Source organism: Corapipo altera, unplaced genomic scaffold (genome assembly GCF_003945725.1).
Source record: "Corapipo altera isolate COAL_440 unplaced genomic scaffold, ASM394572v1 78, whole genome shotgun sequence".
Taxonomy (NCBI): Eukaryota; Metazoa; Chordata; class Aves; order Passeriformes; family Pipridae; genus Corapipo; species Corapipo altera.
In genome coordinates, this window is record NW_020884904.1 from 2,603,567 (window position 1) to 2,628,637 (window position 25,071).

At 37.9% G+C, this 25,071-nt stretch overlaps 1 protein-coding gene across 13 annotated transcripts in view; it reads left to right on the forward strand.

Annotated features, from left to right (window-relative positions):
* The window catches only part of MRVI1 (murine retrovirus integration site 1 homolog), a 76,743-nt gene that overhangs the window by 5,016 nt on the left and 46,656 nt on the right, over window positions 1-25,071 (forward strand). For 5 of the 13 annotated variants that reach the window (XM_027651295.1, XM_027651306.1, XM_027651305.1 and 2 more), the window contains exons 1-2: window positions 9,083-9,469; window positions 19,276-19,396. The gene's annotated coding sequence lies outside the window, so the exon portion shown is untranslated. The other 8 variants (XM_027651304.1, XM_027651300.1, XM_027651299.1 and 5 more) reach the window with 8 other exon arrangements.

Below are 25,071 nucleotides of genomic sequence, written 5' to 3' on the forward strand. Positions count from 1 at the left end.
TTAATGACATTAATTAACAACAACAGTAAAAAAGGATTATGATGTGATACCAAGACCATGTCACAATACTGTTAAAGCAGCTTTAAAAATATTGCAATTCAGAACCTTTTGGCTTGTGACATAACTAATATCTGGCATAAATAGTTCTGATATGAAAGACCACCAAGGAGGTTCTGAGGATGAGGACAAGAGTGAGAGTTATTTTATTGTATTTTGATTGAGGAATCAACCAATAAAAACTAATTTTCTTGCTGTCTTGAGCAAGTTCCTTTATCCCATGCAGTTAAATGCTTTCTAGAATTAATAAAACTGTTTTGAAAAAATACAGTTTTCAGTGTGCAGGAAGAGGAGTGAAGATTGTCAAGAAGAGTATTCTCCTTGAGGAAATAACTGTTTTTCAAACTCTGTATTGTTTCAAAAGAAAAATGTCATCTTAGTGTAAAATTAAGGTGGGGGGAGGAAATATGTCAAGTAAATGAAGTTATAAGTGCATTTGCATAGTCTGGAGCAACAGCTTGAAAAAGGGTGATTTGTATTTCAACCTCAGGCTCCCTGGAATGCCATAATTCCACAGCTCTATCATTTGCCTCTCTCACAGTGTCGTGCAACTCAGAACTTTTTCTGGGAATTGGCTATTTTACAGTTGATGCCCCTTCTTGTTTTATTTCTCCATTATCCAGCTCTTCCCACAAAGAACAAGTGATTGAATTAATTGTGTTGTACTGTAGCTGGACTTCAAGGGCAAGGGAGACCAGCAACCAGATGTCATAAGATTCAACTCTCGAGTTGATTTGGAAAAGGATGCAGGCAGCTAGGAGAAATACATGGCTTTTCTGGCAAACAGAAACACTGTGAAGTCATGAGATTGTCTCCAGAAACAGTGGGAGCATTTCTAGGAAAAAGGAATGCTGCAGTCATTTTTCCTAACTGAAGCAATCCTCTGCAAATGCAACTAATAATGTCAGTCAAGAGCAAATGATGAAGCAATACTGAATATTTTCCTTCCTTCTCCTGGTCAAAGCTATGCAGCTTGTTCTAGGGAAAACATTTGTTTGGGAAAATCTACATCACTGCCATCTCCATCACTGTGTGGAGGATTGGAGCATAGTTTTGCCCATGCTGTGTTTACATTCCTTCTAGTGCACTGTGCAGGGGATCTGAGCATATCTGTGTGTGAATCCCACTCAGGGGGGAAGAAGGGGCTTCAGAAGCCAAGCTGCTGCCAGCTGTTCTCACCCTGCTGGTAAAAGCCCAGGTGTTCCCATGAACATCTGTGGGATAGGAGGTAAAAAGTGGAGTGGTTTCAGCCTGCCCTGTTAGATGTCTGTTTTAAAATTAGAACAGCTGTTTCCACTCTGTTCCAACCCTACTGGAGGGAGAAAGGGAGGACAAGAGCTCGCTCCATTCTGGGACTGGCAGGAGAACTGGGCACCTTGTCAGTGCTGGTGTCCTGTGCTACAATATCCACTTCAGAGCATGACACTGTGACACTGCCAGGTGCAGCACAGTGATATATCACACTGACCATTTCTTTTCTTGCTAAACTTTGCTACAATGGCAGCATCAGAATGCTCCTGGATCATTCCTGTGGCTTTAGTCCCCTGAGCCTGAAGTACAGGATATATAAATCCTTTTCCCACTTAATAGTTGGGCCTTTCAGGAAAGATAAGCAGGAAGAAATGCATAGGACTGCTTTCTGCTGCCCCTCACCTTGAAACTGGACAAACCTTTAATAAATGTGAGGAGAACAAATGAGCTATATTATAAAGAAGAAAATAAATATTGTCTGTGAGCTGTAAAGCATCCTGCGAGGTAACAGAATGTAAAACTGCGTAGTTACAGGATATGTTTAAACATAATCATACTTTTCTGCCCATATTCTGAGCCAAAATTGCTGGATTCAGGGTTAATTAATATGCTTAACATTTAGTTAAACCCTCTTCATCTTGGGATCACCATATCTCATCTAAGTTACTGGATTCTCACATCTTCAAATAATATTGGAATTGTTTTGGTTTTGTCTTGGATTTTTTTTTTTATGTTATGGGATAATAGATGAAAGAAAGGCCTGAAACTGTTGTGGATGAAGATTCTATGTTTTAAATAAAGCAAACACTGTCTCAAAATGGCAGAATCACTTGGTCTGGTGATTTAAACACAACACTGGTGAGGTTTTGTTGCCTTATTGCAGTATGACATGATTCAACTCAAAATATGTATTTCCTAGTAAAAGCATGTCAGTCTTTTGTTTCGTGAAAGTTCAGTATATCACAAAGTAACCATGATTTTTATATAAATATATACATGTAGGTTAGAGTACCTGCTCATCAGATTCTTTTGGTGTTGAATTTCTTTATACAAGACTGCTGTTAGGCTTAACATTCCTTTTAAAAGAACAGATAAACACTTACTTGTTGTAATTTTGTGAACATGTGTATAAAAAATAGAAAATATTGCTCATAATTTTAAAAAATGAAACAAACCTGAGTTTGCTGGCGTTTTTGAACAAAACCACTTCTGTCTTCTAGAACTAGGACGTTCATCTTGAAGAGAATCTTAGGAAGAGAACAAGCAGAAAAATAGGTTTCTCATTAATAAACACCCATCAGGAAAATATGATCAGACTCAAGTACGGGAACAAATGTAGAGAGGAGTTATCAGGTTTTAGATTTGAGGTGAAAAGGATACAATATAGATCAGAGGGAAGGATAAAAAGAGGAGTGTGGAAGGAGCAGGCGGAGAAAATATAATTTTAGAGTCTCGTGTCAATACTGGTATATCCTTGCAACAAGTCAGAAAACTGTGTTTTGGGCAGTTCTGGAAGCTTGACAAAAATGCAATGTGATTTAGGGGCTATCTGAGAAAAAATCTCACTGGAAATGCATCCTTTTGAATGGGTGCAAAGGATGAAGCACCAGTCCTCTGCCCAACAGCTACTTCTATGCGAAGCTACGAAAGAGTAGAATAAATTATTCTATTAATCCCAGCTTTCTTCTTGCAATGCTTTGATGCAGAGAAACATTTAGCTGTGTACATATGGTGATACTGAATATGCATAATCAATTAATGTTGTATTCTGAAACTGCAAAAGTCTTAACATCTGCTTGGTAGAAATGTGTTATTTGAGTGAGACTTTTAGAAAAATTTAAAAGTTGGGTAGTTCCAAAGAGACAAGTGAAAGACATGGTTGGATCCCCAAATTGAATCCCCTTTCTATAAAACATAAAGTTACTTCCTTAAAATCTTCCTAAAATGTTCTTACATGTATTCAGCCTATATAACACAAATTTTGCTTTTTTTTTTTTTTGAAACAGTTGAACCGTGCTGGCTGAAAATCAACATTTTGAAGCCAAACACTTTAACACAAATTATCACAATTCTGTCAGATCTCAAATAACTGCAAAGCTGCAGTGTTGCAATAGGAAGTGACAGACAATTTTATCTACAGTCATTCCTATTGATACTCTTTTTTTTTTTTCTGCTTTTTTTAAGTGCACTACCTTAAAATTCTCTACGGAAAAGTACAAAGATACGAACCAGCTGATGAACCCTGCAACAGTCTGACAGCAATCATCCAGTCAACAGAAAGGTATGTTAAAGCTTTCCTCTAAAATTCTACTGGTAGAGGTGCAATAAGTTTTCTGTCCATATTTTTTTTCACAAGCTGCTTGGAAACTTCAGAATAAATGAAAAAAAAAGTAAAATTCCACCACTGAAAACAAGTATTAACCAAAATCAGTCTCTGATCACAGTTTATATTTTTTTTTACTTTCTGCTGTAGGAACGGAGAGCAATTACAGTGTCCCTGATAAAAGCTTCCCACTTTGCTTCCTGCTAAATTTATTTTTACCATGTGGTAAATGTACTCTTCACCCTGCAAATAATTCTTAAATCCTTAGGGCTGTTAATTGAGTCTGCAAGAATTCTGGATCCGTATGGGTAGGGGATATGCAGGTATCAAATTTCACATGTGATTAAGAATCATTATTTAGGATTAATTCAGCAAGGGAATGCCAGCTTAAACCCTTTTTAAAAAGTCTGTCTTGCATCTTTTTCCTAAGAAAAGTCATGCTTTTCTTTCTGTGGATTAAAGTATCTTCTTGCAATATTTTAATTATCCATTTTTTTAGGCTGGACTAGGATAGGAAGTCCAAATTCAATATGAATTCTGAATTCAGGGAGAAGTATAACTTTTACTATCTTGGCCTAGATTACTTTGCAGCAGCAGTCCACTTGTACTTCAGATTGCTGTAGTATGAATGTACATCCATGTGGAAGGAGAAGCCTGCCATCCTTTGGAATTTTCTTTTCCTAATTCTTCATTTCTGTCTAACTTCTCCCAGAGAAGGTAAGATAGAGATTAGTTACAGTGATTTTTAACCTCTTCAGATTTCTGAAAACATCCCCTGAAAAGTTATGTTCAAACTTCATCACTCCTCTTTTTCTGGGATCCTTCTATTGTAGATCACATTTTAACCCCTTACCCCCCCAAAATCAAAACACAAAATGAGCTCTGGTGGGACCTGTTCGATATGGATAATTACTCACCCAGTGCCATGAGTGTGTCAAATCTTCTGGATTATTTTCTTTCACTGAAAACCTTTTCCTTTTTTTTTCTCCCCCAAAAAATAGTAGAACTAACAGTGCATTTTTTTTTTCATTTGGATCATCTTCTCAAGCAGTTTTTCTGTAGAACACGGGACAATCATGTAACAATGTATGAAACACATTGCTTGCATGTGTGCTAAGGTTTCAATTACTATTAACAGAAATTAGGGCTGAATCTCACAAAACAGTTAATTAGAGGAAATGAAATGCATCCATGACCTTGGAAGACTCCATGTGTGCTAAAAAATATTTGATATATTTAGCTTCTTGGCAGGCTAGGTTTTAAGGGCATGGAAACAGGGTAACTTCCTTGCCCACAAAGGTTTAAATTTCTGATCCTGTTTTGCTTTCCCTTAAGCTATTATAAACATCCTAATATGGTGGTTTATTGGAACTTTGTTTTAAAAACCACTTTCTTAAAGGGAGGAAGAAGGAAAAAAAAATAAGACATGGATATGAGAAATGAAAATGCAATGGTTGCTGCAGATGCTTTGTGTAAGATTTGTCCTGAAAGACTTGGCCATTTAAACTGTGTTTGTCAGTTTGGATCATTTTATTGATGATCTGGGAATGAATGCTAGAAAACAAGTTGGCATTTTGTTTCTTGGACTCTGCCTGTTTCTCATATAGAGATTATTAGCTGGCTATTTTTAGACTGAGAAAAATGTTAGCTTTAAAAATAAAAAGGCTCATTAAGGCTTAATGAGTAGGGTTTTTGCAGGCACTTGGAGTACTTCTCCCTGAAGTCTCAAGTCTTTCTGTGCAACATGGACTAGTTTACAGGATCATCTGCACCTCAAAGCATGCCCTCAAAGCAAACTTTATTTACACTGTTTTCTTTAGGATGGCTGGGCTCCAGCATGCACCTCCTTGCCTTGTTCTGCAGGCTCTGCAATTGAGTACTCTTTAATTTAACAATTCTGATTCATGTGAAGTGCTTTTCTTTTGCTGCAGAAAGTTGGAAGCAAATCTCCTGCCTTCCAGAAGACTCAACGTAGAAAAGTTGCTGCTTAAATGTTATTAAAGTGCCATAAAGTTTTGTTCCATTTTGCATAAATGATCCAGCACTGCTGCTCAGCTGACTGGCAGAGTGAATATCGACTTGATATCATCCTGTTGAACCAGCATCCATTTTAGTTCAGTTATTCTGGATTCCATTTGGGATTTAGTATTCAGCAGAGTGAGCCCCAGATGGGGAAATCTTATTGCATGTTTTGCCTTGTATTTTTTTTCTTTCGTGTATTTACTGATCAGACTTGCTGTTATTTTGAGGTTTTTTTCTCCTCTCTGCATTAAACTGCCAGATAAGAATTCCATACATGAAGGAGATTTGCATAACAATTGTCAACAGGGGAGAAAAGGTGGCTTCACTTTTGTGTGCACTATAATGTTAGCAACATACAAGCCAGAAAACCCACAGAGAACACAAATCTGATGCAAGACTAAATATTTAAATTAGCAACAAAATTCTCTGTAAGACAGTGAAGGGACATAGCGAAAATTGGACATAAATCTTAACTCAGTTAACTAGTTTTTTGATACAGTTGAGAAGTAAGATGATGAGAATGGCTAATTCTGTTGATTCCATAAACAAAATTCCCAGTGCTCATTGTTATTTTCGAGGTGGACCTGACATTGACAGAGGTGCATTCTAGATGTGCTGGGACAAAAGTCTTAACTGATAAAAATCCTTTTGGGGTGGTTTGAAAGTGAAATATGAAAGCTTGTGCCATAGAACTCCAGTTTTAAGTGCAAATATTATCACTTCTGCTGCAAATATTTCGCCTGCCTGATGAATAATCTTTATACTTTAGTCACCAAATAAAAAATAGAGCCTGTAATCGTGACTCGTCCTTATGGATGGTGAGTATGTATGGGCAGAAAGGATAATAGGCAACATTTTAATGCAATGTATTTTAAAGTCCTGAAACAGAAAATCTTCAAAAATAATAATAATTGTAAAAAGTAATAAATCTCAAAAAATAGGAATTCTCAAAAACACCTACAACTATTTCTACCCAAAAAAAGCCATTTGAGTAAAAGTTTTTGTATCCCAGTCTGCCCAGTTAAAGCCAAAACTAGAAAAAAACTACTGTGGCAAGATCACTTGTCTGCTGTTGCTCAGACAAAACTTGCACTTAAAATTGGTTGTGCCCCAAAAGTGAAGTCACTGTATGAAATCTTACCTACACTTCAGCCCCAGAGGCAGAACTCTTTGTTATTTCAGTAAGACAAGGATTTTAGTGCTTGTGTTTATCTCATTAAAGATACAAGTAAAAATCTTTTAACCTGGGGAGCCCAACTCATGAAAATTTGACATTAATATGTCCTGCACTGCTGCTTTCATAAGTCACAGAGCCATGAAAATCAAGAAAATGGGAACTCAGCTGGTGGGAGAGGGGCACATCCCACCACCAAGCCATATGTAACCCCAGAGAACTGCATCTAGCTACTCTGAAATACTCTAGAATATTTATAAGAGAATGATTTTATGTTATTCCTGGGGAATACAGCACCGAAATAATGGCAGCATAAATATGTTGTGTTATGGGGGTGTGGCCAGCCACCTGCATTAGAATATTTTAAAAGAAGCAGGTATCACCAGACCTTAAAAAACAGAGCAAACAAATGAAATTTTTTTCCTTATATGGTACATGTTGCTATGCATTCTTTATACAATTTTAGCAATCTAGCTAAAATAATTAAATTTTAGATGCCAATATTTCCTCATTCAAAAATTTAGATTTTTAGCTAGCAAGTTTCACTTTTGTCTGGCCCGAGGTCTTTGACGTTAAAGAAATCTCTGGGCAAAGCACCTGCCAAAGCATTGAGGGTGCTGTAGGATAGAATACACAAGCAGTTTCAGGAGCTGAAGATTGATGGAAGCATTGTTTTCCCCTTCTTGTGATTACCTCCATGGTCCTTCTGTGTCCCCTAAATATGACAGAAACAGCAGGGGTTCTCTTTGTGGATAGCCAAGCAAAACAGAACCAAAATTCTGTCACTGTAGGTTTTTCCCATAGCAGGGGCAATAGCTTACATCTGCTTTACAAGCTACTGGCTTCACCAGGTTTTTGGGAACTTGAAAATATTTCAAGACCTCCATTTCTTGGCTAAATTTGGCCAATAGGATGCTGGGCCAATGAACAACCAACTTAAGCAAAAAGTTTTATTTCCCAGAGGACAGTAGTGCTAAAAGGCAGTAAACAACTTGTTCTTGCCCAAACTGGCTTCAAAGCAGTTGTTGCTATGATGAGGATGAATGCAGATTTAACAGAAACACAACTTCTATTGTAGACAAATGAAACATTTGACACTTGTGGCCTAGATATTCTGAGAAAATAAAACCGAAAAAATGATGAATTACAGATGCTAGTAAAAATTCTGTAGCTGCACACAACTAGATGGAAGATTGAAACTGTGCTGACTCACAGGAGTCTATTTCAGAACTTGAGTTTGTGGGTAATAAAATCGTAGTTCAAGGAGATGAAAGGAGGTATATTAGAATGCCTTGTCAGAGAGCCAGTAATGGTGCAAAGGACTGTCAGTGGGCAGTGGACATCAAAACCTGAAATGACATTTGGAAAACCTACTCCCATTATGTTGGGGCCAAGCTTAAATGCAAATGTTAGAGAAGTTTTTCAGAACCTTTTTTTGCGATGTTGATTTTGGGAACTAAGAATACCTTAAGTGTGGAATAATTTTTTCCTTAAATTACAGGACTGTGCTAAATTGCCATCAACTCATCTTTGCCCTCTTCTCCTACCAGCATCCTCATGTTGCCATGCATGACTCCCCTATGGAGTGTGCTTTCCAAATCAAATCACTAAATCCTTAGTTTCCTTTGTGTGATCTCTTTCTGCCTCACTGCTCTTCTTTCAAAAGGAAGTTTATCATTCTTTGCTCCTTTCTCCTAAAATAGTTCTGATATCCCCTCCAAACTTACTATCCAACAATTTTACAAAATCTGCTGTAATTTTTTGACATTTCCCACCCTCCTCTCTCTTGTCTCTACTTCAGTTGCGAAAGGTTATTTGGACAGGGTTTGGCTTGCTTATATTTAATAACTTTACAGCACCTGGCATAAGCAGAACTCTTAGTTGGGATGCATTGTAATACTTAGAAATAAATAGTCTGAGTTGGTTAAAGGGCTGGATTAAGATCTGTGTCTGTTTTAGAGCTGAGAGCTTTGAATCACATGCACGTGACTCCTCTGCAGGTACCTGCATATAGTGTGGTAAATGTTTTGGGTTTATTTTCCCTCTTCATGCCCCATTTGTAGCTACATTCTCTCATGGGATGCAAGCAACTTCTGTGGACTTCAAGAGGAATTATTCCTACTCTGCAAGTGGAGAGCAGAGCCCATAAACTGGACTGAAGCCAATGTTCTTTAGAAGTTCACATGCCTTGTATTTGCTCTCTAAAGAGGGAGGGAGAGGAATGAAAAATAGTAGCATCTGTGTCAGTAAAAAATTCTAAGGGTTAACATAACATGATGTAAACTGTTTCATCTGTTCTTCCTACTTGCCTGTTTTAATCAGAAATGAGTAAGTCGAGCTTATATGCACTGAACTTGAAGAATGCTAATGGGATGTCTGCATCGTGTTGTACTCACAGTACTTATGCCAGAATAGGAAAGCCTTTAATTCTGTAATTCTCTGAGGCAAGAAAGGCTTTCTGAAGAGTTACTTTAAATTTAAACTCTCATTCTAATGTTAGGCAGCCTGTTGGATCTCTGAGTTAAAAATTGCTTCGGCTTTAGTTACTAGAGCCAGATGTAACATTGACCTTAAATGGTAAAAGCTCCCCAGAGTGAAGAGAGGCTGGCCTCAGGGAAAAAGAGGAATAACTCAAGTTTTAGGTAAGTCATCTCTATAACGGAGAATAAGCTCTTTCTCAGCCGTGAGACAGAACGGAACCATGTTTCCTCCTTAAAGGTACAGTACCTTGTTGTTGTGATACCGAGTGGCTGGTTCTTTCCACCTTTTCTCCCCCACCCTCTTCAAATTCTACCTCAGATTTTAGCTGCTTAAAAACTGGGTGTAGCTAATGAAAGCTCTCTCTTCGTACGTGCTGTTTGGGAGTGTACAGGAATGAAAGCGAAAAAGCCGTGTTAATTACACTGAGCCTTGATTAATAAAGGTACGTAGTCAGTAATTCAGGGCGACCTGATTCACAGATACTGTATCTGTATTGTTAACCAATAGTGAATCTTACTGAGGAGCATGTTATAAAGAAAAAGATATGTCACAGATGGCTCTTTTTATCTTTTTTTTTTTAAATTGTATGACTTCCCTTCTCATATGCTTCTAACAGTGCCAGAGTGGTTCACGTTGATGGGTTACCTACTCATCTGGAACTTATCTGTTATTAAAACCATTTCCAGAGCCATTCCTCTATACAGTGTGTGTTTGGTTTTAATCCTGATAGATGTAGATTAAGACCATGAAGTTGTGACTAATTGGAATGCTGTACAGAAAAAAACCAAACCCACCCTCATATGTTAAAGTATGTTTGCTTTAGTATAGAAAATCTTGTTATTTACTTTCAGTCTCCAGTTTTATCTGTGCTATTTGCTAGGTGCCCTGCAATGAAGTGCATCTTATTTTCTCAGCAAATTAAAACACATTTTTGTCTTACTAATATGTATGTTAAGGTCTTTTTTTCCTCCAGACAGCAGTGTGTAAACCACATGAAAGAATGAGGTCAGTGCAAGGAAATGATAGCTGAAATGGAAGACAGTTTCTATTACTAACTCATATTAGTGACAGTTTGTGTAAGGGAGTTGATTTTTCATGTCTGTGTAGCATGGCTTCACCTGGTGAACAATTCTCTGTAAGCAGTAAAGAATCTCTATCTGTGCAGAATGATTAGACATTAGTTTTTAGTTTATGCTAAGTTTATGCTAAAGATTGGGTGAATTTAGACTTCTGAGCATAGATAGTGTTCTGTGAGTGCTGACAGTTACTGCATTTGTATTTGATTTGGTAAATGCTGTGCATGCTTTAAAGAAAGTTTACCTCATCCAGCTTCAAGAGAATGTGAAAGAGGCATCTTACTCATTAAAGCATTTCAGATTCTGTTGCAAAACTTGTAATAGTTTTCCTTTTATTTTTCTCACAGCTCAGTACTTTTAGGTTAATATTCTATCTGACCCTCGTGTTTTAAATCAACAATTATATCCCATATCAGCAATTATACCAAACTTAGAGCTTGATAATCTAATGATACAACTCATAGAAATCTAAGTTTATTGGAACTAACAGTAGAAATTAAAAATCACTCCAGTATATTTATTCTTGTATTTAATACCCTCCAAAGGCCCTTGTTCTGATTTGCTGGTCTTGCATGTGTTACTTTACTTGTGATGTTTTATGCACCCCTTCAACTTGAGCAAGGATGTATAACTTTAGATGGTATTTTAGAAGGTGCTCAAGTTTTATCTGTGTCTAACTCCTCCAAGTCTGAACTTATATGTTTCTAATATGTGATATCCTGTGGCATTTCAGCAACTATTGTTCTTATTCCATACAATTCTTTTTTATTTTGTAACTTTAATGTATGGTGTAGTGCCTATATGCAAATTTCTATTTTCTATATGCAAATATCTTCACCTTCAGTGAAGATATTATGATGACAGTAACTGTAATTTAATGCAAAAACTACAAGTTACTTATTTGTAGATAGTGAAAATTGTGTGTTAACATCAGTACTGTGATAAGTACCTGGGATTATCAATGTATTTGACTTATAAAAATCCATCTGCTTTACATCCTTCTGGATTAAGTTCTGAATTATCTGTGGACGTAAAACTTGTACACCTCCTCGCTTCCTATCTTTTTACATGTCTGAGTCGGTTTTAATAACTATAGATCTATTTATCTGGGACCAAAACAGTGGAATTTGGGAATTTTTTAGCAACCAGATTCATAGCTCCAGGGTTTAGCACCAGCCTTTTCCATCCTCCTTTGGATCAATCTGCTTCCTGACAGCTTTTGAGGATAGCATGGTGTCAAATAACTTTTGGAAAAACTGGATAAGACAAAGTATGGCAACTGAGGTGAAGGGAGTTGGTACTGAGAAGAGATTGATGTGAAAGCTTCTTCTTTCAGGGGTCATATGTATATGTTCTGGAGTTCTCTTGTCTATTTGCTCTCCTTAGAGAAGTGTGTAAGTCCAGGAAAAAGAAGCATCAAATGGCTTATGAGTGGAAGGGGAAAGAAAATGCTTACTGTTTCAAGGTTTGTGGGTTATTTAAAGATCTGGGGGATTTGTGGGCAGAGAGAGATCTCTTTTCTGTCCTAACTTGCAGCCTTCCTGTAAACTAAGCAGATTTTCCTTGTGATGTGTTCTCTGCTTGTGCTTCCTTTGAAAAGTGGGTCAAAGAGATGTTTTGGATCTCAGTATCACTGACAGAAAGGAAATCTGAGTGGGTGATGGATCTGTGTAAGCTTGTAAACCAGTGACTCAAGGCATGAATTACTGCTTATGTACATGTGTAATGGTATGCTGTGGAGAACCAAGACTGTGACTTAGGGTAGTGCTCTCAAATAATCAGTTTCCCTCCCTGGAAAGTATTTCCTAAGAATTCTGAAAAGGAGAAAGGGATTTGATATTTGAGCAAGAGGACTTGTAGCCTTGGGTTTTGTTGGAGAGCTTGGCCTCAAAAAGCGTCCCTGGATTTAATTCTCTGATGTAAATAGGTGTAATAATTTTTTTCTCTTTATTTCTGAACTTTAATTTATTTAAATGTGCCTATCATTAATTTCACAATCTGAAAAATAATTTGAGAAATTCCATTTTACTTAGGAATTGCCAAATGTATTAAATATCTGAAAGATTTAAACAACAACAATGACCACCACAAGCCCTAACTAATAGCTTTTACCTGCCCTTAAAATGCACGAAACACAAAGTCTTTAGGGATCACAAGTCTCTGGGGACCCGTAGTGCTGCAGATAAGATCATCTGTGGGTTTGGAAAAGTAAAGCCTGTAGAACACGGTCTTTTTTAACGCTAACCCAGATTTCTGGGAGCGGGGAGGATGAGGGGAGCAGGGAAGGAAACATGCAAACCTGCCAGCTAATGTATGGCAAGTGTCCATGCAAACCTGAAAGTTTCTTTCCCCAACTAGTGCTAAAGCATATTCTGTTGTGTTTTGTCATGATACAGATTTATACTTTAGAATCGGTGTTATCCTCTAATTTACCTGTAAATACACTTGGTGATTGTCCAAACAGAGCTGCTGTCTAATGGCTATGAAATAGAGTCCACTGGGCTAGGTACTGCAACCTCTGCAAAGAGAAAAGGGGTTGAAAAGTTGATATCACAAACTCCCAGTTTACGTGGGAGTTACACACTCTTTTCTTACCCATTGTAATGTTTTGCACCCTGGAAATGGATACACGATAGGAAATCTGTGCTGCTGGGTCAAGTACACCCATTGCTTTGGGGTAGGTGTTTGCCTTCTGAGTAACATTATTGCTGTTTATAGAATTCTGCAGAATGTTTTGTAGTGCTGAAATTATACATGGGGAATTTGGCTCTGAGCCTCTGCTTTTGAAATCATCAGCAAAGTTTCCATTGATTTCAGTGGTGACAGAGCAGGCTCTCAGTGAATACCTCAAAGGTAAAACTACATTTGTTAGCAGGAAAGATTCTGCAATATAGGAGAATCTGAGTAGGGGAAGTGGGTCTATTTTCACCCATTTTATTTTGGACTTATAGGCATGCCCTAACAAATTACGGGATCTGTAGAATTAGATATTTTTCTGAGATTTTGGAAAAGAAAAATCCACTATTTCATTTTCAAATGTTCCCCTGGTTTCTCTGAAATGTCTCTGAACAGGCCTTTTTAGAAGGAGGTGCACATATACACATAGTAGAATATAATGAAGTGTGGTAAGTTAATTAGCCATTTCCTGTTAAAACTTCCAAAGCTGTGCTGAACTGTGCTGTAACTGCCGAACAGAAAAATAAAATAAAATGTCTAGCCATAAGCTGAAGGAGAGCTGGTGGAGAGGGAGGGAAGTAATTTAACAATGTATAAAAATGCACACATGCTTCACAATTTCAGCCACTGAATTACCTGTATTTTTCTTTTTAAATAGTGAATGAAAGGGACTGACCTTTGGGCTCATGATAATAACACGAAATAATTAAGGGCCTAGTTGCAGTGGAGGGTGGAATTTGTCCCAGGAGGAGGTGCTAAGTCAAGCCAATATTCTGCACATCACCTCAGACTGGAAAACTCTTGGAAGCAAACCTACATACTGTGCAAGTATAATGCTGCCCATCATCTTGACCTCCCTGAGGGCTCTTGCAGTTAACAAACTTATCATTCCTATTCTTTGATAGATATAATTATCAGCATTGCTCTAAAAGCTGTTTTGAGTAAGTGCAGTAGTTGGTGGAGCAGGCTGTAGGAAACCACGCAGATGTGTCAGAATTCCCAAGTATCTTAGGCACTAGAAACAAGATCAGGAAGACTTGAAAACTGCTCTCTGTTTACTCAATGAATTGAGTGAAAATATCTGTAAGGGGCATGGAGAAACAATCTGTGGGATATATTCTAAAACCTCGATATGTAAAACTCAGTTTTTATCTGCATGTTGAGCTTTTGGGATGTTTGAAATCTCTCCTGCATAAAGCACAGCATTAAAATGTCCCTTCCAAAGTTTGTATATTGTGTGCTAATGGAATAGAGTCACTGGAATATTAAAAACTTTGTACTCATGTGAGAAACTTTTGACATTTTCTGTTAGATTCATTTTTAAAAAAGTCTTTGACATTTCCTGTTTAACAGATTTTGAATGTTTTTCTTGGTAAAATGGCAGATATCAATCATCTCACTTTATACAAAGCTGACATATAATTGTAACAGAACGGTGAATAATACCTAAAGATCCCCCAGGAGATCTGTTCTGTTGCTGTTTGGCATTTTCCTGTCTAATAATGTGCTCAGGAATTTTATTAAATACCAAGTAGTGTTTTTTTTACTGATTGTTTGTAGAAATGATACAGATTTTAAAGGCCCCAGAGAAAAAATATCATATAAGAGAAAAGCAGCCTGGGGTTAATTGGCAAGAGTGTGGCCAGCAGGTCAAAGGAGGTGATACTCCCCCTCTACTTGGCCACATCTGGAATGCTATGTCCAGTTCTGGGCTCCTCAGTACAAGGAAGACAAGGAGCTTCTGGAGAGGGTCCAGGGGAGGCCACAAAGATGATGAGGAGTCTGGAGCATCTCTCCTATGAGGAGAGACTGCGGGAGCTGGGCCTGTTTAGTCTGGAGAAGAGAAGACTGAGAGGGGATCTCCTTAATGCATATAAATATCTCAAAGGGGTGCCAGGAGGATGGTGCCAGACTCCTTTCAGTGATGCCCAGTGACAGCACAAGGAAAAATGGCTGTAAACTAAAACACAGGAAGTTTCACCTCAACATGAGGGAGAGCTCCTTTCCACTGAGGGTGGCAGAGCACTGGAACAGGCTGCCCAGGGAGAGTCTCCCTCTCTGGAGACATTCAAAACCCACGTGGTCATGTTCCTGTGTCACCTGCCTCAGGTGATCCTGCCTTGGCAGGGGGTTGATAAGTTCCAGAGGTCCCTTCCAACCCTAAGAATTCTCTGATTCTGTGAGTCTTAGCATGAAAATGCTGAATTGTATTTCCTTAAACCATACAGTAGGCCAAACTCTCACTTGTAAATCGCTGTTGCTGTGTTTGGTGTGGAGCTTTGCCCACGTGCATGAACTAAGGATCTGTTTCAATGGATTTTGATCCCTCCTGAGAATCTGGCTCCACTTAATAGGAAAACAATTTCCCTTTTTTCTTTTGCTTAACAGGTAAAGATCAGAGTTGATGGAGCATTTTCTACTTCAGAGCAGGACCTGCTTAATTTGTCATACAGCTTTTTACGAAATGGGCACAGATCCACCAAGTTTTTCACCTAATCTTGTCCTCAGGTATTAGTTAGTAATATGCTTTCTCAGAACTAAGTCCTTTAAACTCACAACAAAATCCTTGAAACTCACAGTATGCCTCTCACTTATCTGCTTATATGATTCAGAAATTGTGAAGTTCTTTCTTTTGAAGGTGGGTATTGTACAATCATCCTGTGTACTTATCTTCTGAGCATCTGCTTGGAAAATAAAACAACATGCCATTTTGACATCCAAGAAAGTGCTATAAAAAGGCTGTTGCTATGTTTAAATGCCTACACTCAGTTGCTATAGCAATAAAAAATATCAAAAATTATGTACGAATTGCCACAGTGCATTACCAGCCCTTTCCTGGACAGGGAGATTGTGGGAGTGGGAATGTGACAGAGATGCTCAGTGTATTAGAGGGCAGAGTTGCCCCATAGTTCCAGGTGCTGTGTGCTGTCACATGTGAGCAAAATGTGGCCTAATTGTATAAATCCCAAAGTAACTGTGTCAAACAGGACAGTTGGATCCCTGCTTAATTCAGTTGCTTCTTCATGACTTGTGTGACAGAGTTCAATATTTTGACCAAGTTCCCATTTCTTTGCAAGACAAGCTGCTGAAAATGTTGACCTTTCTCTAAATTCCTTCAGTCCCATGATATCCTATGAAAATCAGAATACAGAGTGCACCTCCCCGTAACCTTACAATAGTCAGTGTGGAAAGCCCTTGTTCCTGAGGCAGTTATGGGAACCCTGCTATCAAAAAGAAAAGAAATTATATAGTAGCTAATGGAATCCTTAGCATCTCTCTAGGGCTCAAAGCCTTGAACATTCAGTTGCTTCTTGAAGAGAGCAGGAAATTCAACTTCCTTCGCAAAGCATTTTCAATAGAGGAAGGCATGTGATTCTGGCAGCTGCAAGTTCAGTTATGGAACTGAATGGTTTCTTCAGACATTTCTATGCCTTGTTCTCTCTTCTACTGAGTAATGTTGGGGGAAAGACTTGGAAAAATTGGAATCTTGTTTGAAAGCAATAGAGCTGTTTGGTTCTCTTTATTCCAATTTGCTTGAAGAATCCTTGAAATTGGCTTGAACTGCAGAAAAGTGTGTTGGTCAGTTTGATTATGGTGATCCACAACAGTCTCATAATTATTTAAAGTGTTTTCCTTAACACATGCTTTGAAGTCCAGTTGAGAGGTCTGATAGCAAGAATGTAGCAGTGGTAGAAATATATATTTTTAGTGTTTGTTTCATTTGTTATCTATTGATTAATATACTTGTTCAAGGGTGTTTATGCTAGTAAACATATAGATAAAGTGATTCTTAGACACACTTTAGTATAGGTTGAGGGTACACTTAAATTCTCCAGTACTTCTAAGTACATTTGGCCTGTTTTATTTTTATAAAAAGTCTGAATAAACTACTACCATGTACTAGGATTGTAGGTTTTCTCAAAATAAGAGTTACAATGTTATGTGGATAGTTGCACCCATCTCATTTCTACTAGCTTGTATTAGCAATCTCATTACAGTATTTTTCTCTAATGAATTCTGAGCATCTTTGGGATTTAATTGCAGTGTTTCAATTTTGGTTTTAACCATTAAGAAATGGGACATTTAGTAGCTTTACAGTTGCACAAACTTCCAGGAGTGTGGAAGGACGTGTCTTTCTCAACCTCTATGGGGATTCTTGGTTTACTTTCCTTCTCAGCTGTTCTGCACGGAGGACTGGACAATCACCTTTCAAAAGGGTTTATTCTTAAACAAAAATGTCAACAGCACTGATTGTGGGTTTGGTTTGTTGGTTGTTGAGGGTTTTTTTAACAGATTTACTAGGAGAGTCTGAACATTGGATCCATAAATATTTACTGATACCTGTTTATTAAACTGTTCTTAAAATTCACAAAGTTATCTTTTTATGTCAAGATTGGGAGATGTTTCTGTGGCAAATTATAATGTGCCTTTAAAATCTGTGCTTCATTTACAATATGGTAGCTTTTACTGTTGAGAATATGTGGTTATATGAATTACCCAGTTGGGGAGAGGGAGAAGACAGCAGAGGAAGAGATGTGTGAAACTTGGAAACTGTAGCTTTTATTTTTTGTGAAACTGCCAAATACTTCAAACACAGAAACCTGATTTTCCTTAGATCTGTGTCTATACAACCCTCACTACAACTGATGACATCAGTTTGTTTTGTATTTAAAAGCTATTCTGTGTAGTCTCTATTTTGGACACTGTACATCTGAACTTGCTTCTGCCATGGAAATGCAAACTGCTTGATACTGCCAGTCCCTGCAGCAGCTTTGGTTGGAACTGCTCACCAGCTTATTGCAGAGCAGGGAGAAAGAGGGAGAGTTGAACAAACAACAAGGCTATGTAAGCTTTTTCCAAGGAAAGAAGTATCATATGGCTGTTGGTTAGAGACACTTCACATTATATATTGTCCACTAGGCCTCTTCGAGTGTTAGCTATGCATTTATTCTTTCCAAAATCTATTTTTGGTATTGTTTTCCTTGGAATAGAAACTGTGCTGTTATTCTGGTGGTCAGCCAGCTATCCTTCCCCCTCCTTCCCTGCCCTCCCTTCATTCCCTCCGAGTACCCTTTGAACTTGTCCAACTTGTTGAATTTGTCAAGAGAGGACTGCAGAAGTATTACGTTCCTACAAGTGAAAATCAGTGGTGTGGTAAGAGGAGAGACCCAGCTTAGGGCTGCTGAGGGGAAAGGCTCCACTGTGAGCTGAAATCACCATGGATCCTGTTTGCTCTGCCAGCTGGCAAGCGGGCACGTGTGAAGCTTAAAACCAGGCACAGCAAATGCTGTCCCTTGGCCCTCCAGATTGGCAGGAGAGAGGAGACAAGTGAGCTTGTTATGAGTGAGATAAGATACAAAATCGTTAAAATACGATACCTGAAGAACAGGTTTTGATAGCTCAGCTGCTTAGAAACAACTCGTTTCTTAATGATAGGGAGATAGAGGTTACAAAACCGTCTTTTTTTTGCACTGATATCTTTATTTTTTAAAATTTTTGTAAATGCCTGTGAAACAGATCGTGAAAGCTACAGACTGATAATTCTCATGTGATTTCACACCAACTTCTAATAGTTGGTGGCAGCCCATATGTTTGTCTTCTCTCCAAAGCAGTGCAGAGCACTGTTAGATTGTAACACAAGCCCTCCTCTGTTTTGCAGATTTTTCCATTGAGGCTGCAATGCCTCAAAGGAAAAGTTCTGAGGTTGCTGCAATCTTTGGGAACAGTCTATAGACCCTGCTCAGCCAGCTCTTCAGGCATGTCAGTCAGGTTCATGGGAACGTTGTTAGTGGACAGGTTCTTCCCATGGCAAGTAAATGTCAGCCATCCGGGTAGGGGCAGCCATTCCAATTAGACTTTCCTTATGCAACAGATGTTTTGAATCTAAGCCAGGGAGAATAAAGTAATGCCCAGAGACACTGGCCCTTGTCTGCTTTCTGGTCATTTGAAGGAGGCAGCTGAGGCTCAGTAAAAAATGGCAGGATGATATCTCATTTGCTCCTAAGCAAACTGACTGCATACTTTATTTTGGTTAGTCACTGATCGGTTGCTCTCTGATTATTTGAAAGAAATTAACCTGTGGTAACATCCTGTTTTCTTTCTTTGCTTGATCATCTGTTTGGGAGGAGTTGTTTGTTTTGCTTGAACAAACAAACAAACAAAAAAACCTTTTCTGTCTAGATAACATTAAATTTGTTTCTTGTACTTAAAAACAGGAAGCTCCTGCCTAAAGCATTCCAGCCATCAGACTGCTGAATATTCATTATCCTTTCCTCACCTGTGCTGCAGGGCACTATGCTGACCTTGAGAGTTCCTGACCTTAAATTCCTCTGATAGGTAAGAAGCTTTCTGGTTGCATTTTAAATTTTACTTCTGTTATTTGAAACAGTTGGGCTGAATTCTCATTTGTGTCTCATCCAATGCAGTTAATAGGAGTCTTGTACATACGAGACTTGCATAGGTCACTTGTTATTCTGACAATTTTTAACACATTTCAGTAATTTTTTTTGTTGATCAACTTATATGTTGGCCCTTTGCTAGTTTTTAAATTAAGTGTTGCTTCATAAATGAATCTTAATTAAATTGTTCCTTAAAAATTAGTATAAAAGTTACAGATGAGAATATATGGAACACAAATAAAGTATTTCTAGAAGATAAAAATCATTGCTGGATTGTCTAAGTGATATCCAAAAGCTATATTTTTGTCCATAACTCTCAAACATAATTCCTCTGAATTGAATGCTCCACCTGGATGGATGTTCAGGGAGGGAAGTTATGTCATAAAACTCAGTCTGTAACTGTGCATTCTTGGGGGCTGAAAGTGAAATGTGGTTTGGGTATGTGACAGAAGTGCGATTTAGTTCAGAAGTGCACAAGATGAGACAGCTGCTATTAGATAACAAAGTGAGTTTTACTCCAGTGAATGTAATAATTTGAACCCAGGCTGAAGCAGAAGGACACAACACCAACATGTGACAAACAGTTCAGGTGTGAGGAAGGAAGAGCCAGGGGCCAATTTCACCCCAGTGGCTTGGGGAATGATCATTTCTTCTTCACAGTGGTAAATCTCTGCCCTGTTAGCAAGTGTTTATTTGAAAAAGCTGAAGAATTATGTTGATAGTGTTTTGAATGTTCTGAGATTCTTAAATAGGTCTTTTGAAAAGCAAACAAAATGGGGGGGGGGGGGGGGAAATCATCTTTCAAAAAAATATTTGTAGGATACAGTGAAAGCTGTGTCATTATACAGTAAAAATATACAGGGAAGATCCACATCTCTTGAATAGTTCAGAAGTGAACTGTTTTATCCCTCACTTTCTTAAACACATAATTTTCTACTGCATTTCTGCTATGAAATAATGATTTCAATGGGTGAAATTTCAGTGTTCTGGTCAGTTATAAAGATTGAGGAATGCACCAATGTAAAGCATATTCAGCATGTTTTCAATATTCAGACCTTCCTCAGGAATATTAACCCACAATAGTAAGGATTACAGCTGGGGAGCTTTGTGAAACTCAATTGACCAAATAACTTCTGCCTGTTTCTGCAGAGTAAATTGATTAGAAAAGTTACATGACTTACTAATGCCTGATTTATGGCTTGGTGTAGTTGAAGAAATACAAGGGGGAGTATGAAGAGAGTATGAACCTGATAAGTAAACTGAATAATATTCCATTACTCCACTCTGCTTCAAAAACTGAGGAAGAAAATGAAACTTTTTTTTAATACCAAAAGCACTAATGTTGTGTATTTGGTTACTCTGTTGCTGAATATTCATGAAGCTCTGCAGTATGTTCAGTTAAGGTACTGGTTGCAATTAAAACAAGCTGTGTGATTGAAATTTGCTTTTTGCTTCAACTTAGCTCAAAATCACACTCAGTATCCATTTAGAATTGAAGTGCTCTTTTCTTTCGTGGATGTGATAGAAAAGTGTAATGCCATTCACTCAGGTTGGCAAGTAAATTGTTATGGAAAATATTGTAGATACCATGTTTATCTTCTAGATTCCCTTGTTTCTTCAGAAAATAATTTCTGAAATAACTGGATAATGAAAATTTCAGAAACAAAACTTCATAGCTGGCTCCGAGTTTAAATTTAAATATTTCCTTTAACAAAAACAGAAAAAAATACCATGTTCAGTTAGTAACTTTATCCTCTTTGTTCTGTAAAAATATACTTTTTTTTTCTCCAAGAAGGTTAAAACCATAACACTTGGAGGGAACACTTAGAAAATGAATTTCTAGGTTGTCTTTAAGCTCCATGGAAAATCAAATAAACATTGTTCTAACTAAGAAACATTAACAACAACAAAAAAGTTTGTGTTGGAAAAAAATCTTTACATGCCTTAGAAACGTGTTCAGCACAATTTGACATCACCTTATTTGCACAGATCAAACAGTACCATTGGTATTAATTTATCTTTAGATAGATTGGAATTAGTTTTTGCATAGATTAAGACATTATATATCTTGTTTGTCAAGCTAGCTTGTCAATTGTTACTTTTTTGTAGTCAGTTGTTAGGTATTATAGAGAAGAAATAAAGGAAAGATGCAAGAAAAAAGATTAGTGGAACATACACTAAATGTTTTCAGAAAATCTAGTAACTCTAGTTCTAAGTTCTACCTTTCTTAATTCTTTCAATCTGTGAGGCAAAACAAAACTACTGGGAAGATGGTTTCCTAATGTCTGCAGCCTGGGATTTGGACTAATAAAGAGAATTGAGATTTTAATTCTTAAGAATTTGATTTCTTGGCCAATATAATTAAGAATTAAGAGAAGGATAGAAGCTGTCTCTCCTTAGCTCACTGTTCCTTCCCCTGCCCCAGGCAATTTCTTTGGAAGGTAATCTGAAGTAAGTCACTTCAGGAAAGGGGGTTATATAAAAAAGGTTCATTTTAGCCTAATGAAGTTTGTCTCCCTGGGCTTCCCTGTTGTCGTCTGAGAAGAGAGAGGTTCCTCCAGAATGCAATTCAGAGAGCCTAAATTAAGTTCCTGATTTTAGGACAAGAGCTTAAGTTGATTCAAAAACAAACAAACAAAAATACCCCACAAGCCAACCAACCAAGACTGGGGGAGACAAATGGCCTTAGGTTAAAATGACTCTTCAGGAAAGGTCCCCTTTTTACATATTCTCACACCTCTCTCTCTCTCTGTTGAAGGTCTGTGGTATTGTAATAACTCTGGTATTGAAGAAGATGTACAGAATTAAATAGGTCCAGGTTCCTTTTCTTCTCTTGATCCTTCTCCCGCACAGAACATAAAATTTGGTGTTACTGGTTTTGGAAGAAACATTTGAAAGAAATCTTAGATCAGTATTTAGCAACTGTGTACCCAGCCATATCCAAACTGATGAATCTTTGACTGAAACCAGCATTTTCAGCTGACAAGTGAAAGCAAATATCTGTGTTGTCTGTAAGAAAAAAGGATCACTTCCTCGGCTTATCAAGTTTTGGTTTCTTTATATCAACTCTAATAACTACAGTAGGACTAATGCAATGCTGGTGTTCACTGTAACAGAACTGAGAAAGAGAGACAGGTAAACTAGAAATGGTTTCGTAACGAGTATCAAGTCACAATTCCTAAGGCAAAAGTGCAAACAAGAGCTCCAAGGGGAAGAGATGAGAATTTGATTTTTGGATGTTGGAAGAACTGTTTGTCATGTTCCTTCGCTTGTCCGTGCTCCCAGGGTTTGATGTTAGTAAGCTTTCCTTGCTTACTCCTGTCCTGCAGGCCACACAACAGGAGGATGAGATATGATGCCCTAAGGTTAAAGGTATAATAGCATTTCATCAAAAGAGCACAGGGAAAACTTGCAAGTTTAGAGGCAAACAAAATGTACAGTTTGTCTCTTCAAAGCCTTTCTGCAGTGAGTGGAAGCTTTGGTGAAAAGAAAGGAGGTTGCTTACGAGGTTTGGTAGACAAGAATTAAATATAATTTTTGTGTTTTGATCTTGTGCATTTATGATGTAAAAACTAGCAACAGTGCATGAAAAATTATATATATTATCTCTCTGTTTTTAAGGCAACCTTATTGTGGAATTTCTCTTTGAGATTCAATTTACTAGGTGTACAAGGAAAATAATACTTACAGTGTGAAATAACTTTTACAGTTGTGAAGTGGCTGGTGTATAATAGTACTAATTTATTTTTCAATATTTTAATATCTCAGGGGGGAAGGTCATCCATTGTATCTTGGACCAATCTTATATTTTATTTTTTTTTTACATTTCCTTGCCTACTAAACCCTGATGCTTATACAGAACTGAAGAAATATTAATTAGAGAAGGAGAAAAGAGACTTCCAGCCTCTATCCCAGAAAGCTGGGGTTTATTCCTACCACTAGAGGTTCTGTGAGAGGAAACCAGTGGGAGTGCAAGAGCATCTGAAGACATTCCCTCAGTTTGTACCATTTGAGCAGAGATTATTCCCGTGTTTTTTCTGACTCAGCCACACGTGAGGCATTTGGACCAGGAGTGTAGGCAGCACTGTGCAGCTGAATGTAGGTGATAGGGAGAGGTTTCATCTCAATATAAAAAAGAAATGTTTTTGCAGTGAGAGCAATCCCTCACTGGAACAACCTCCCCAGGGCTGTGGTAGCATCCCCATCGCTGGAGGTTTTCAAGTTACGGTTGGACAGGATGCTCAACAATCTCATCCAGGCTTCCTTTCCCATGAAGGATTGGGCCAGTTGTTCTTTAAAAGTCCCTTCCAAACTGGGATGTTCTGTGATTCTGTGATAATGAGTAGGAAAAAAAGATGGAGAACAGCAATCAAGAGGTGTGTAAACCTTCATGCCAGTCTCAGCTTCTTGATCTGCTGGGGAAAGAAAGGGAAGAAGATTCCATACTGCTTTGCACCTTTGTGTCTTCTACTAAATAGTATTGCAAGCAAATGGAATTTTCTTCATAATTGGGAATGTCATCTAGTGTTTGTGTGGGCAAATGTATGCATGTATGTGTAAGACTACAAAGTTTGAAAACTGCTGGCTCACTGTCTTTTCTTCTGTGAAATTCAGTTCCTTTTTGTTTGATGCATCTTAAAGAACTGAAAATACTTTCAGTGACTTGCCACCCAAATAGCCTCTAAAAAATATCTGAAGTTTGTTCATATGCAAGAATCTACAACGTGACAAAGCAGGGAGATGCCAGACATTCTTAAGATTGAGATATGTTTACTTCTTCAAGGAGGCTATTTAGGAATCCAGCACAGTACAGACCTATGGCAGCAGGATCTTAATCCTGGCTGTGGTTATAGCGTGTACTGTTTGTATTGACTAGAAAAATGGAAAAGTCTTTTTTTCCCATTACTTCTTTCTGTCTGTTCTGTCCATCCCTTCCTTCAGCATTGCTAATTACTCAGGATGGGCAAAAAGGAAATTTCCCTTTGTTCACTTTCTCACAATCAGTCTCTTTCAGAAGTTGCACCTTCTTCCCCCAGTGAACATTCAGCCTCCACAGCCAGGTCATGCAAACCATTCACCTGATCCCACAAGAGGATCATGTTCATGCTACTCCAAAAGCAGAAATGTCCTTTAACCCTCGCTGTTTTCGACCATCTGCAAGTCAGGCCTTTCCAGGCCCAGAGGCTGTACAGAACTACCACTGTACCTCTCCTCTGAATGCATCTAATCCAGTTTTGAACTGTTTTATGTGCTCCAATTCCTTTACAACTTCCTGTGGTAACAAATTCTATTATTTAATTATATACTGTTGTGAAGGAGCTTCTTTTGCACTATAAGCTATAACTAATAACTGCTTTTGGCATCCTTATGTACTGTGAGGAATTGTGAGCAAATAATTGATAGGCCACCCCCTCCAGTCTCTTCATAATGTTCTAATCTGTTTCTATCCAGAACTGTCCCTTTTTCAAGATTAATTGCTCTTGTCTTTTTTCCATGGAAACTATTTGCAATTTCTGACCATTCATTCTTCTATGAACCCTTTGTATTTATATTGGGTTTTTTTAGTTTTTTGGTTGGTTTTTTGGTTGGTTGGTTGGTTTTTTGAGATGCGAC